Source organism: Hyaena hyaena, unplaced genomic scaffold, assembly GCF_003009895.1.
Source record: "Hyaena hyaena isolate Hyena2069 unplaced genomic scaffold, ASM300989v1 scaffold_292, whole genome shotgun sequence".
Taxonomy (NCBI): Eukaryota; Metazoa; Chordata; class Mammalia; order Carnivora; family Hyaenidae; genus Hyaena; species Hyaena hyaena.
This window is the reverse complement of record NW_024080924.1, coordinates 1,978,478-1,989,047: the sequence shown is the minus strand read 5'-3', so window position 1 is coordinate 1,989,047 and position 10,570 is coordinate 1,978,478.

Sequence of the window (10,570 nt, the reverse complement as noted above, 5' to 3'; positions counted from 1 at the left end):
AAATCCTGATGTCAGTGTGGAGCTTGATGGAGGGCTCAAACTCCCAAACCATGAGATCATGATGTGAGCCAGTTGGCCACTTAACTGACTGAACCACCCAGGCGCCCCATTGTCTCTACTTTTTAAACTGAGTTCTCTGTTCAGATGAACTCTCTAATCCCTCATAGTGTAATTCACAATCCAAACAGGACACTCTGAGTCTAAGAAAGTACTGTTAGTCATACACAGAGACAATAGGTATAAACTGGAGTTGTCCACACAGACAGGATTTGTAGTCACTCTTCTTAAAGCTGAACTCCAGGTTATTCTCTTGGCAAGAAATTTATATGTATATGTTTATATTCTTCGATGTTGCAAAGAGCTGTAATAGGTATTTTTAAAAGGTTAGTATGTTCTGTCCTCATAATTTAAGCTCCCACTTAAATCCCACCCTCTCCTTCACATTCATGACTGCACAATGTAGTTATGTAGGCAGAATTTGTTACTTTATTCATAACCTGTCAAAAATGAAAAAAACAAACATTGTTCTTGTCCAGCCCTTCTTCAGCTGAAGCAAGGGAAGTTGTAGGACTTGGAAGGCTAGACCACCTATCCTCAGGCAGTCCCTTATCAGCCCTTGAGGTGTTCTCAAGATGTGAGAAGAGGTGGAGTTTGAAGAATCAGAGCTGTTGTGTTTGTAACTCCCACATTTCCAGACCTAATTAAAAAACAGCATGGGGAGTGCCTACTGCTTCCAAATTATTTTGTAAAAATTATACCCTTTTTATAAAACTAATCCCATGATCCTGAAATGATGCCCATCCTCATTCTCAACCTTGGGTGCACAATTAAGTGGGGCTGATGCCTAAGTTTCACTCTGATTTCATTGGTCTGGGATGCAGCCTTGGTTTGAGATTTTTTTTAATTTTTTTAAATGTTTATTCATTTGAGAGAGACAGAGCGAAAGCAGAGGAGGAGCAGAGAGCAAGGGAGACACAGAATCTGAGGCAGGCTCCAGGCTCTGAGCTGTCAGCGCAGAGCCCGACGCAGGGCTCGAACCTACAAACCTTGAGATCGTGACCTGAGCTGAAGCTGGACACTTAACGGACTGAGCCACCCAGGTGCCCCTGGGTTTCAGATTTTTAAGAGCTTTCCCAGGAAATTAAATATAACTCTAGGGTCCCTAGAGCTAAAGCCCATACATGGGGTGAAGGTGCAGATAGTATTTTTCCTGGCCCAGGAGCTGTGATTGCAAGTTCTGGCATAAGTTAAGTTTAGGCAGGAGGATCACATAGATTACAGATCTTCACACCTCCAGATCAAGGAATCACTCTGAAACATCTGGTGAATTCTACAGGAAACTTTCAGAATCCTGCCAGGAGATTGAGGGTGGAGGAGATTCTTATACCCACCCTCCAAATATGTCCTTTTAACCTCAACTTGACAGAAATCACTATGATTAAGTTCTGCTGTTCATAAAATAAAGAATACAGAGTATGCACTATTGCATACTCTAGAAATTGGATCAAAACAGTGATTAGGCAAACTTTGGGAAAAGTCATATCCATCTTCCTTTTGTTTGTAGAAGAGGAAAACAGGGCATAGAAATATTTGTTTACGTTCTTCTTGCTTTTTTACTCTTTCTAAGGGTTTAAGGTAGTTACTGTTTATTCTGTCTCTAAAGAACCAAGTATCACACAACCGATTTTCATTAGGAGCAATATTCGATGATCATCATGCAAAAGTGCCTCATCTTTTTACGCTATCTTTTCTAATTTATGCATCGCTACAGTCAGACTACCTGTCTGACTTTAGAATGTGTTGAGGAAAATATTTTTTCACCTTAGAATCCAATGCTCTTTTCTTAATGACTTTACATCATCATGTCCTCTACTCTTTTTTTAAAAATCTGTATACAGTTTTCTTTCCTGAGTAAATTATCTCTAAAAAAAAAAAATTAGCTGTCACATCACAGTTTTGACTATCGACTAGATATCTGTGATTCTACCTACTGGAATGAAATGAATCTCACATGAACCAAGCAGCTCAGCTCTCCTACCAAACACTAGCCCGTAACATTGCCAGAGGCCCTGCTGCAGTCGAACCTCAGTTCTGAGAGTTAATAGTTTCCTCACGCTCCTCCCTCTGTCAAGTATATTTAGCTGAGCTTGTGCATATGACTCAGTTCATAAAAAGTTTACAAGTGCAGCTGGAATGCTTAGCATTTGATTGTTACATAAATAAGTATTTGAGAACATATGTAAACTTGACAGTGTTAGTACCAGATGTTCCAGTAACACAATAATGTACTTCGAATGTCCGTTCTCACTTTCGGCTTGTTTATTTTGGCAATATCTCTTTATCTGCTAAGTTTCAGATAAGCACATATTAACTCTGTCCTTAGTGTTGATCCTCTCATTGTTCCATTCAAGTTACACTGATTACATTTAGTGTAGGGAAGGACAAATAACATAGACAAATAATATACAAAGTCATTTTTTTTATGTCCTCATAAAATCCAAATCTTTCAACTCCTAAATGTCGGTGGAATATAAAGAAAATAAAGAAATCTTCTCTGGCCATATGTATATATTCTCATCTCTACAGGGATTACCTTTCCAATTATGGATTATCCGATATTTTCTTTCTCACTTAAACTAAGAGATTTCTGTCGACTGCACAAATTGCCCTACCTTCTTCATGTTTTTCCTGCCCCTCACCATAGCTGATGATATCTTGTGTGGTAGAAGCTACTAACACTCCAAAGTGTTTTTGTTTTTTTATTTATGGCTTCCTTTTGCAATTATTTCAAACTTACAGCAAATGACAAAAATAAGAATACAGAGCATATACGTAGAATACTCCTATATTTTCTACCCAGATTCACCTATTGTGGACATTTTGCCCCATTTCCTTGATCAGATGAGTGTGCTCACTTGCTCTTTCTCCCTCTCTTTGCATATGTAGATGTGTGTATACAAAACATTTATCATGTGTGTATTTTTTATGTGCGTACACGTGTTGTTCTGAGCCTTTTGAAAGTTAGTTACATGGCCTTTTCCATCCCTCAGTGTATGTTTTTTCTAAGAATAAGAATATTGTCTTGCATACAGGTAAATTTTAAATTGATATGTTTTTCTAATCTTCCTTCTGTATTCTGCCTTACTTGGGCTTTGAGAGGAGGCTGTCTCAGTTAGCGGCATGGCCTGTGTGAGGTGAGACCCATCCGTGATCCTCTAAACCTAAAGTGGTCTTCAGAGATGAGAGCATAGGACCTCCTCTGCTGGTCGCCTCTGGTCATGAGGAAAGGAGTAGAGCATCATCCAAATAAGACTTAGTAAAGAGTAGTAGGAAAAAGGGACTCAAAGGGGAATGCGTAAATCATTACTAGCTTTCAGAATGGGCCCAGAAATCGTGCTTTTGGTGGGCAGAACGGGTGCACCGCACAGTTCTAGAGAGGAGAGTGTCAACTGAGTTCACTGCCTAAATTGCTTCCCTTGGTGGGAAGTGTGCTGCATTTATATGTAATATTGTAAAAATCAAAAACAAAAACAAAAAACACTATTTTAGAAACACACTGTGTTGTAAACTTGAGCTCACCTCCAAAGACACGGAGAAAAGAAGAAAAATGTGCATGAAGTTAAGAGTAGATCTAATTAGCATTCTTACAGAATGAGCTGTAGATTTACTGGAGACTTACTGAGGGAAAAATACCAGAGCACCAGACTAGCACATCAATCATTTGAAATTGCCTGACAGTCTTGAAGAGGATATCCTGGCTACAGAAAGCACATAGCTGTCTTAAGGCTAGAGGCCCAGGTCAGGACATAGTAAGAACAAAAGATGAGCACTTCTGAGAGGAACCAGCTGGCTTAAGGTGATCCAAAGTGCACAGATGTTAAGAGCTTACTGTTCCAACAATACCATTACCTAACACAAGAATAACAGAATAACCATTAAAAAAAAATTATGCAACTTGATTTACCATGTTGACCCTTGGGGTCTGACTAATGTGTGCTTCTTTTCCATCATGCTAATTTTCTATTTCCATACTAACGTTGTTTTATTTTGTGTATTCTTGGGAAAAAAATGATCTTTCCCGGGAATATGTGTAGGATTCTGTTGATGTGAGTGAGATCTTTAATGGGTTTTTTTTTAACGTGTCTCAGCACGATAGCCAAGAATCTGTAATTTTCTCTATGCCTACATCAAAATTCCTCAAACTCTTACACAGGTGGTTTTGTGGCAAGTAGAGAGATGGTAGATCTCAACCCAATCATAAACCTTCTGATGTGGTAATTGAATGTAAAAGGGAGTAATCTAAAACTTAAAGCCTAAGTGGTTTGAATCATGGGAGTAATCAGGAACTGAAAACAAAAGTGGTTTGGAAAATGTTAATTTTGTTGTCACTGAGTGTGTCGGCAGTCTAAAGTCATGAAAAATAATTCTACATTCTTTAAGACTGTGGTCATTGTTTTCTATTCAATACTAGTCAGCACTTTGTAAGTTTAAGGAATGTCACTGATAATTATTACATACCCTAGAAAGAGTCACTGTGTAGCACTCACTGTGCAGCATACCACCTGACTCAGAGGCACCCAGGTTTATTTCTTCAACGAGTATTATTAAGTCCTCAATAAAAACCTTTATGCATGTCTCCATAGAATTTCCGAGAACACAGGCTGGCCACCTAAAAATTCCTTGTTGCATGCCACACCATACAAGGGAACTTCCTCATCTCCTCTTACATGAAGATGTGGAAACAGTAATATTAAAAGTGTTCCTCTGTAACTAGTTGTCTCTATTTTCAACTCTAGGAAGTCATAACTGTATAAATAAACAGAATTTGAGATTTGATTATCAAACTCTGTAAGTACATCACGTTCTTTTGCTACTTGTACGCAGAGAATGTGAGAGTGAGGCCATCTAATTGAGCTGCAGACTGTTTCCTTTTTTTTTTTAACCATCAAAATAGCTTCATGGCAATGAACTTTGAAGAATGGTGTAAACTTACTTGTTTTTTTCTTTCTCCTCACGTTAGTGTCACTTCAAAAATAAAAATAAAAATAGACACTCTTATTGGAACTTTAGGAGTAATGCTAGGTATAAACAGGCTTAGAATATACTTAACTGTAGTAATCCTTCCCGACACACATAGAGATGAATTGATAACTGGATTTGGCATTTCAAATATTTTTTACCCAAGGCAAGGGCTTTAAGGTGTTTTCTTGGTATTAGAGAGTTTAGAGATGAAAAAGGTGCCATTTATTATTTTCTCTTCCTGTCAACTTAGGACTTCTCTTTGTGAACATGTTTATAATACTGGGCCTATCTGTTCTTAAATGTTTTGCCTGTTGAAGAATGTTCCATCAGAGGATGTGCTAAAATCTTGGATTGTGTGTACCCAAGGTTTTGACTGAATAATAGTCTGATATAATCAGATAAATTAATTTATTGGAAGAGAACCTTGGACTTGGAAACAGAAGTAATGAGTTCTAGTCAGGAATCTTCAAGTTAATTTGTATATGATCTTGAGCAAATCACTTAATGTCTCCTGAATCTCTGTTTCCTCATGTGAAACGTGAGAAGTTTTGGCCAGCCTGTAAGACTGCTCCTGTGCAAAATACATTCCATCAGTTAAGCATCAAATAAATAAGTCATTTAACCATGTTAACCAAGCAACTGATCAGCCAAAATATTTAAACCATTTATAGTAAGACTATGAACAGTCAGAAAACCATATTGTCATATATTGAGAACATCAGTATCTGTTTTCTTAAAATTGGTACTACTTAGCCAAGCAATGACAATTTAAAAGATCTTTCTCTCAAATATGGTAGTAGTGTAGGTTTTGCTACAATATTGTCTTCCAGGTTCTAACTGCAGTTTACCTATTGCTAGGGTCATAGGCAATAAATGAAATTTAAAAAAAGATTAAGTTTCAGAAACATACTTTCTCATGGGACCCAAGGAAGAACACAACTGTCCTCCTTAAAAAATAAGACAACAATATACTTATTCCTCCAAAACGCAGAATATCCAAATGAAAACTAAGTAGTTATTGAAATGTTTTTGAGAACTCACTAATTTGAAAAAATGTTTTTCTTTACCAAAACAGAATATTTTACTGTATCAACAGAGTATTTCTAATTGTAAAGATATAAACTCACAGTTTACTTATAATGGAAAAAAAAACATAGGACTTTAACTCAGGAGATCTAGGTTCAAGAATCTGTCACCTGTCATATGCATATGATTAGGACAATTCCTTAAGCATCTCTGAGCCTCAGTTTCCTTGTTTTCAACAAGATGGTAGCAATAATCCTTATCTTGGATGACTGTTGTCTGGACATGTGAATCATGAAGGCCAGTCTGTATTATTAACATTAAGTCTTATAAAAATATTCTAAAATATTTTATATTTAATAAATTATATTATTTCCATCTGACTACATATAGTTAGCATCATACATTTACAGAAAGTATTATAAGACTCAAATATGAAATGTGGAAGGCAAAAAGGGGAGTGAAACCAACATTTCTTGAGTAACCTGCCTCAGCATCAGGAAAAGCCAGACAATAGCTTTATTTTCTACCTTCTACGTAATGTACTTTCTAACTCCTATAAGAGACTGGGCTTCGCCACGTTACCCCCTTGATAAGAGAAGCGAACTCTATACCTTTCTGGGTGCTATAAATTGTGAAACAAGGAAGAGTTACTCACATATGGAGAAACTCTAGATTTTCCTTTACCACCTCACTCCCACACCATTTCTCCAAATTTTATTTTCTTAATATATAAACCACTCATAAATATTTGGCTCACAAGTCTAATGGCTGTGACTCCACACCAAGCTGTGAACTGAGTTTTGTTTCAGAAGGCTGCTCTTCCAGTTTGAATCCAGGTGGATTTTTAGTTGAAATGCCATGAGGGAAAAAAAAATGAAAAAAGAAAAACCTTCTTCATTATGAATATGAGATAATTACTTTTCAAAAATCATTGCAGCCCCAATCCAAGAAGGGGCCACAAGGTTTAATTGTGGGTGTGCTATTTACAGATTAATTAGGACATTTAACTTCATTTTTTATACCACAGAATTAATCCCATAAAAATTAGTGATCTCGAAGGAGTCAGTTGTCAACTCTGACAGGATCTCTTTGCCATAATCTATTAAAATGCTGCTTTTATCTTGTCTTGCCTGTGTCATATTTTATGGATTTTTTCATAAACACTGCCTATACTTCATAAATGTCTCAATTTTCTAGTCTATTAACATTACTTCAAAAGCAATTGATAAAAGAGTAGGGCATGCATGAAATAATGCACCAATAATGTGAAGTGCTGGAGGCAAGAACAGTGGGTAGGATCTGCGCAGCTTGTGAGCTGAAACAATGAAAGGATGTTTTATCTACGACAATAAAGAAACAAATGATCATTTTTGATAGTAGAAAAAAGATTGCTAGTAATTGGGCAGATGAAAAATGGGTTACACGGAAAATACAGCATATTTTGAAAATGAAAGTGAAATGAGAAAATAAACATCCCCAAGTATATATTTACATTACGGGGAACCTTTTCCCTTTGGTTACTAAAGAGGTGGTATTCAACGTGGTTGAGCTTAGACATGAGAGTTTTATTCTATATGTAAACAGCGTTTCCTTTGCTGTTTCCTTTGTATGCACATATTTAACAAACCTATTAATAGATGTATTTTATGTATTAATTACAATGAGTGTTGGAACTTCTGTTTTTAGTCTTTATTATTTTATAATTTTGGTTTTTGAAATCACTTTCATTTTTCTCTTAATGTATAAATTATAGGTCTCTAGCATCCCCTTTAAGTTTTTAAAGTACTAATATATGATCCGGTTGATGTAATGAAATGAGAATCTTATCTGGGTTTGTACCACAAATTTAATTCACATGTATGTAAACAAATTGAATTCTCAACACTTAACCAGTTATTATGTGTTTAAATCAACCAATGAAACACAAAGAAGAACAAGAACACTAAATAGATGTAGAATTCCTGACTCTCATTTTATGCTTCATATTTTATCACCTGATTTAGCTAAATGGGACAAGGTACTGGTCTGGATTTTCATTCTTAAGATATCAGGCTGTAGAGGAGTGCCTGGGTGGCTCAGTCAGTGAAGGGTCTGACTTCGGCTCAAGTCATAATGTCACGGTTCATGAGTTTGAGCCCCACATCGGGCTCTGTGCTGACAGCTTGGAGCCTGGAGCCTGCTTCCAATTCTGTCTGTCTGTCTGTCTCTCTCTCTCTCTTTGCCCCTCCTCCACTTATGCCCTATCTCTCTCTCAAAAATAAATAAACATCAAAAAAATAAAAAGGTAATCAGACTGTATAAAATGAGTGACCACAGGTCCCAATATGCCTGGGCAATCCTGGTGTTTACCTGTAATAATTAATCACTCCTTCTTTAATTCCCAAAAATGTATTGTCATGGGTGATAAAGTATATGGTCAAATGAATATTGGAAATGGCATTTTAGTAGTACATTTAATTTTTAGTTTCTTGAAACCTACATAGTACTCTTTAAAAGAATTAGTGTGATTTGCTTTCAAATTCAGAAAATTCCTTGGTTCTTGATTCCTTTTCTTTTTTCTAACTTGGAAACAAAATCATTTAATTGTTGTTCAGGTCAAAAAATAATCTTAACTAACTCCATTGTGACCATTCAATTCTAACACTTAAAAAGTGGATGATTTTTCTCATACCCTGAGAAATGGTGATAGAATAGTTGTTGAATTGTACTGGTGGTGCTCTCTGAAGAAGACAACCTGGTTGAATAAAGTACAGAACCCAACATAATAAATACTGTATGTGCCTATGACCTTACAGAGGCATAAGAGATCATTACCAAGGAGATTCTTAGTCCTCAGATGTTGCAAAGAGTATTTGAGAGCCTCAATCCCCAGCACTAACCTAAGGAAAGACTCACCAGAATTACTGAATAATAATATACAGACTTACCATGTGTGGTGAAAGACAATAAAGCACCATAATAGTTTATTAACCTGACCTAACTTCCACACATCTCCCCAACTCACTTTTCCTTCAGTCTTTCCCATCATGGGAAACATCGTAAATATTCAATCAGTTTCTGAAGGCAAAAACCTGGAGATTTTCCATGTTTCCATACATGTGACCTCAATCACCACCTATGTATATACCAATGATTCACAAATTTATAACATTAGTCAAAATTATTTCTCAGAGCTCCAGAATTTTATTTCCAGCTGCCATTTTCTCAACTCCTGATAAATATGCCAAGAGAAAACAGAGTTAGCATGCCCAAGCAATAAGTCATGACTTGTCCTTAAACATTGGCCTCTCCCAATGTCCCTAAGTCAATAGTAACGCATAAGCACAAAACATTTATGACATTCTGCAAATATCCCTTTCTTGGACCCTCACTTTTCATATCCAAGTGTGATAGGGTATCAAGTGATCGTCTAAGCATCTCTAGAATCCATTTTCTTTTCACCATCTCTGCCTCCACTGACTTAGTACAAGCTCCCATCATCACTCACCCAGCCTGTTCTGGCAGCTTCCCTACTCGCCTTGGTATCAACTCTGGCTCTCCAGCCAGAGTGATATTTTCTTAAAAGTACATATTTGATCATGTTGACCTCTTTATTCCTTTTCCATTACTACTCTTTCCACCTTGACAGCTCCCATTCATTCATTCGACTACATTCAAGGAGTTGAACATACAGCCCTGACCTTATAGAGTTTATATCTAATTGGAGAAGCAGGCACTAACTATGCAAGCAAATGCAATAATTTCAGATTCCACTAAGTTCTAGGAGGAAAATCAGTTAGGACACAGAGATGGAGAATAGTTATGATGGGTATTCCCTTTTAGATTAGAGAGTTGGGGAAGTCTGTCCCCCAAGGAGTAGCTTTTGAAGATGTGCAGAAAGAGGCAGGAAGGAGCTAGGGTGGGGAGAAGCATAGTAGGTGAGGAAGAAAATAGAGATAAAGTTGGAGAGGTAAGAGATGGTGATAGGAGATAAAGAAAAGGGGATGATTTGGCACATTCTGAAGGTAGAGCTAACAGAATTTGCTAATGGTCAGTAAAAAGAAAGGTAGGAATTCAGGATGATACCTAGACAACAGACGCTTGAAAAGATGCTCACTAATCATTAGGGAAATGCAAATCAAAACCACAATGAGATATCACCTCACACCTGTCAGAATGGCTCCAATCAAAATGACAAAAGATAAAAAGTGTTGGCAAGGATGTGGAGAAAAAGGAACCTTTGTGCACTGTTGGTGGGATGTAAATTGGTAGAAAACAGTATGGAAGTTCCTCCAAAAATTAAAAATAGAAATACCATAAGATGCAATAATTCTTCTCTTAGGTATTTGTCCAAAGAAAAGGAAAACAATAATTCAAAGAGATATATGCACCCCTGTGTTTGTTGCAGCATTATTTATTATAAACAAGACAGGGAAGCAACCTAGGTATCTATCAATAGAAGAATATATAAGAAAAATGTGGTACACAGACACACACACTCATGAGAATATTACATAGTCATAAAAAAGGATGACATTGTGCC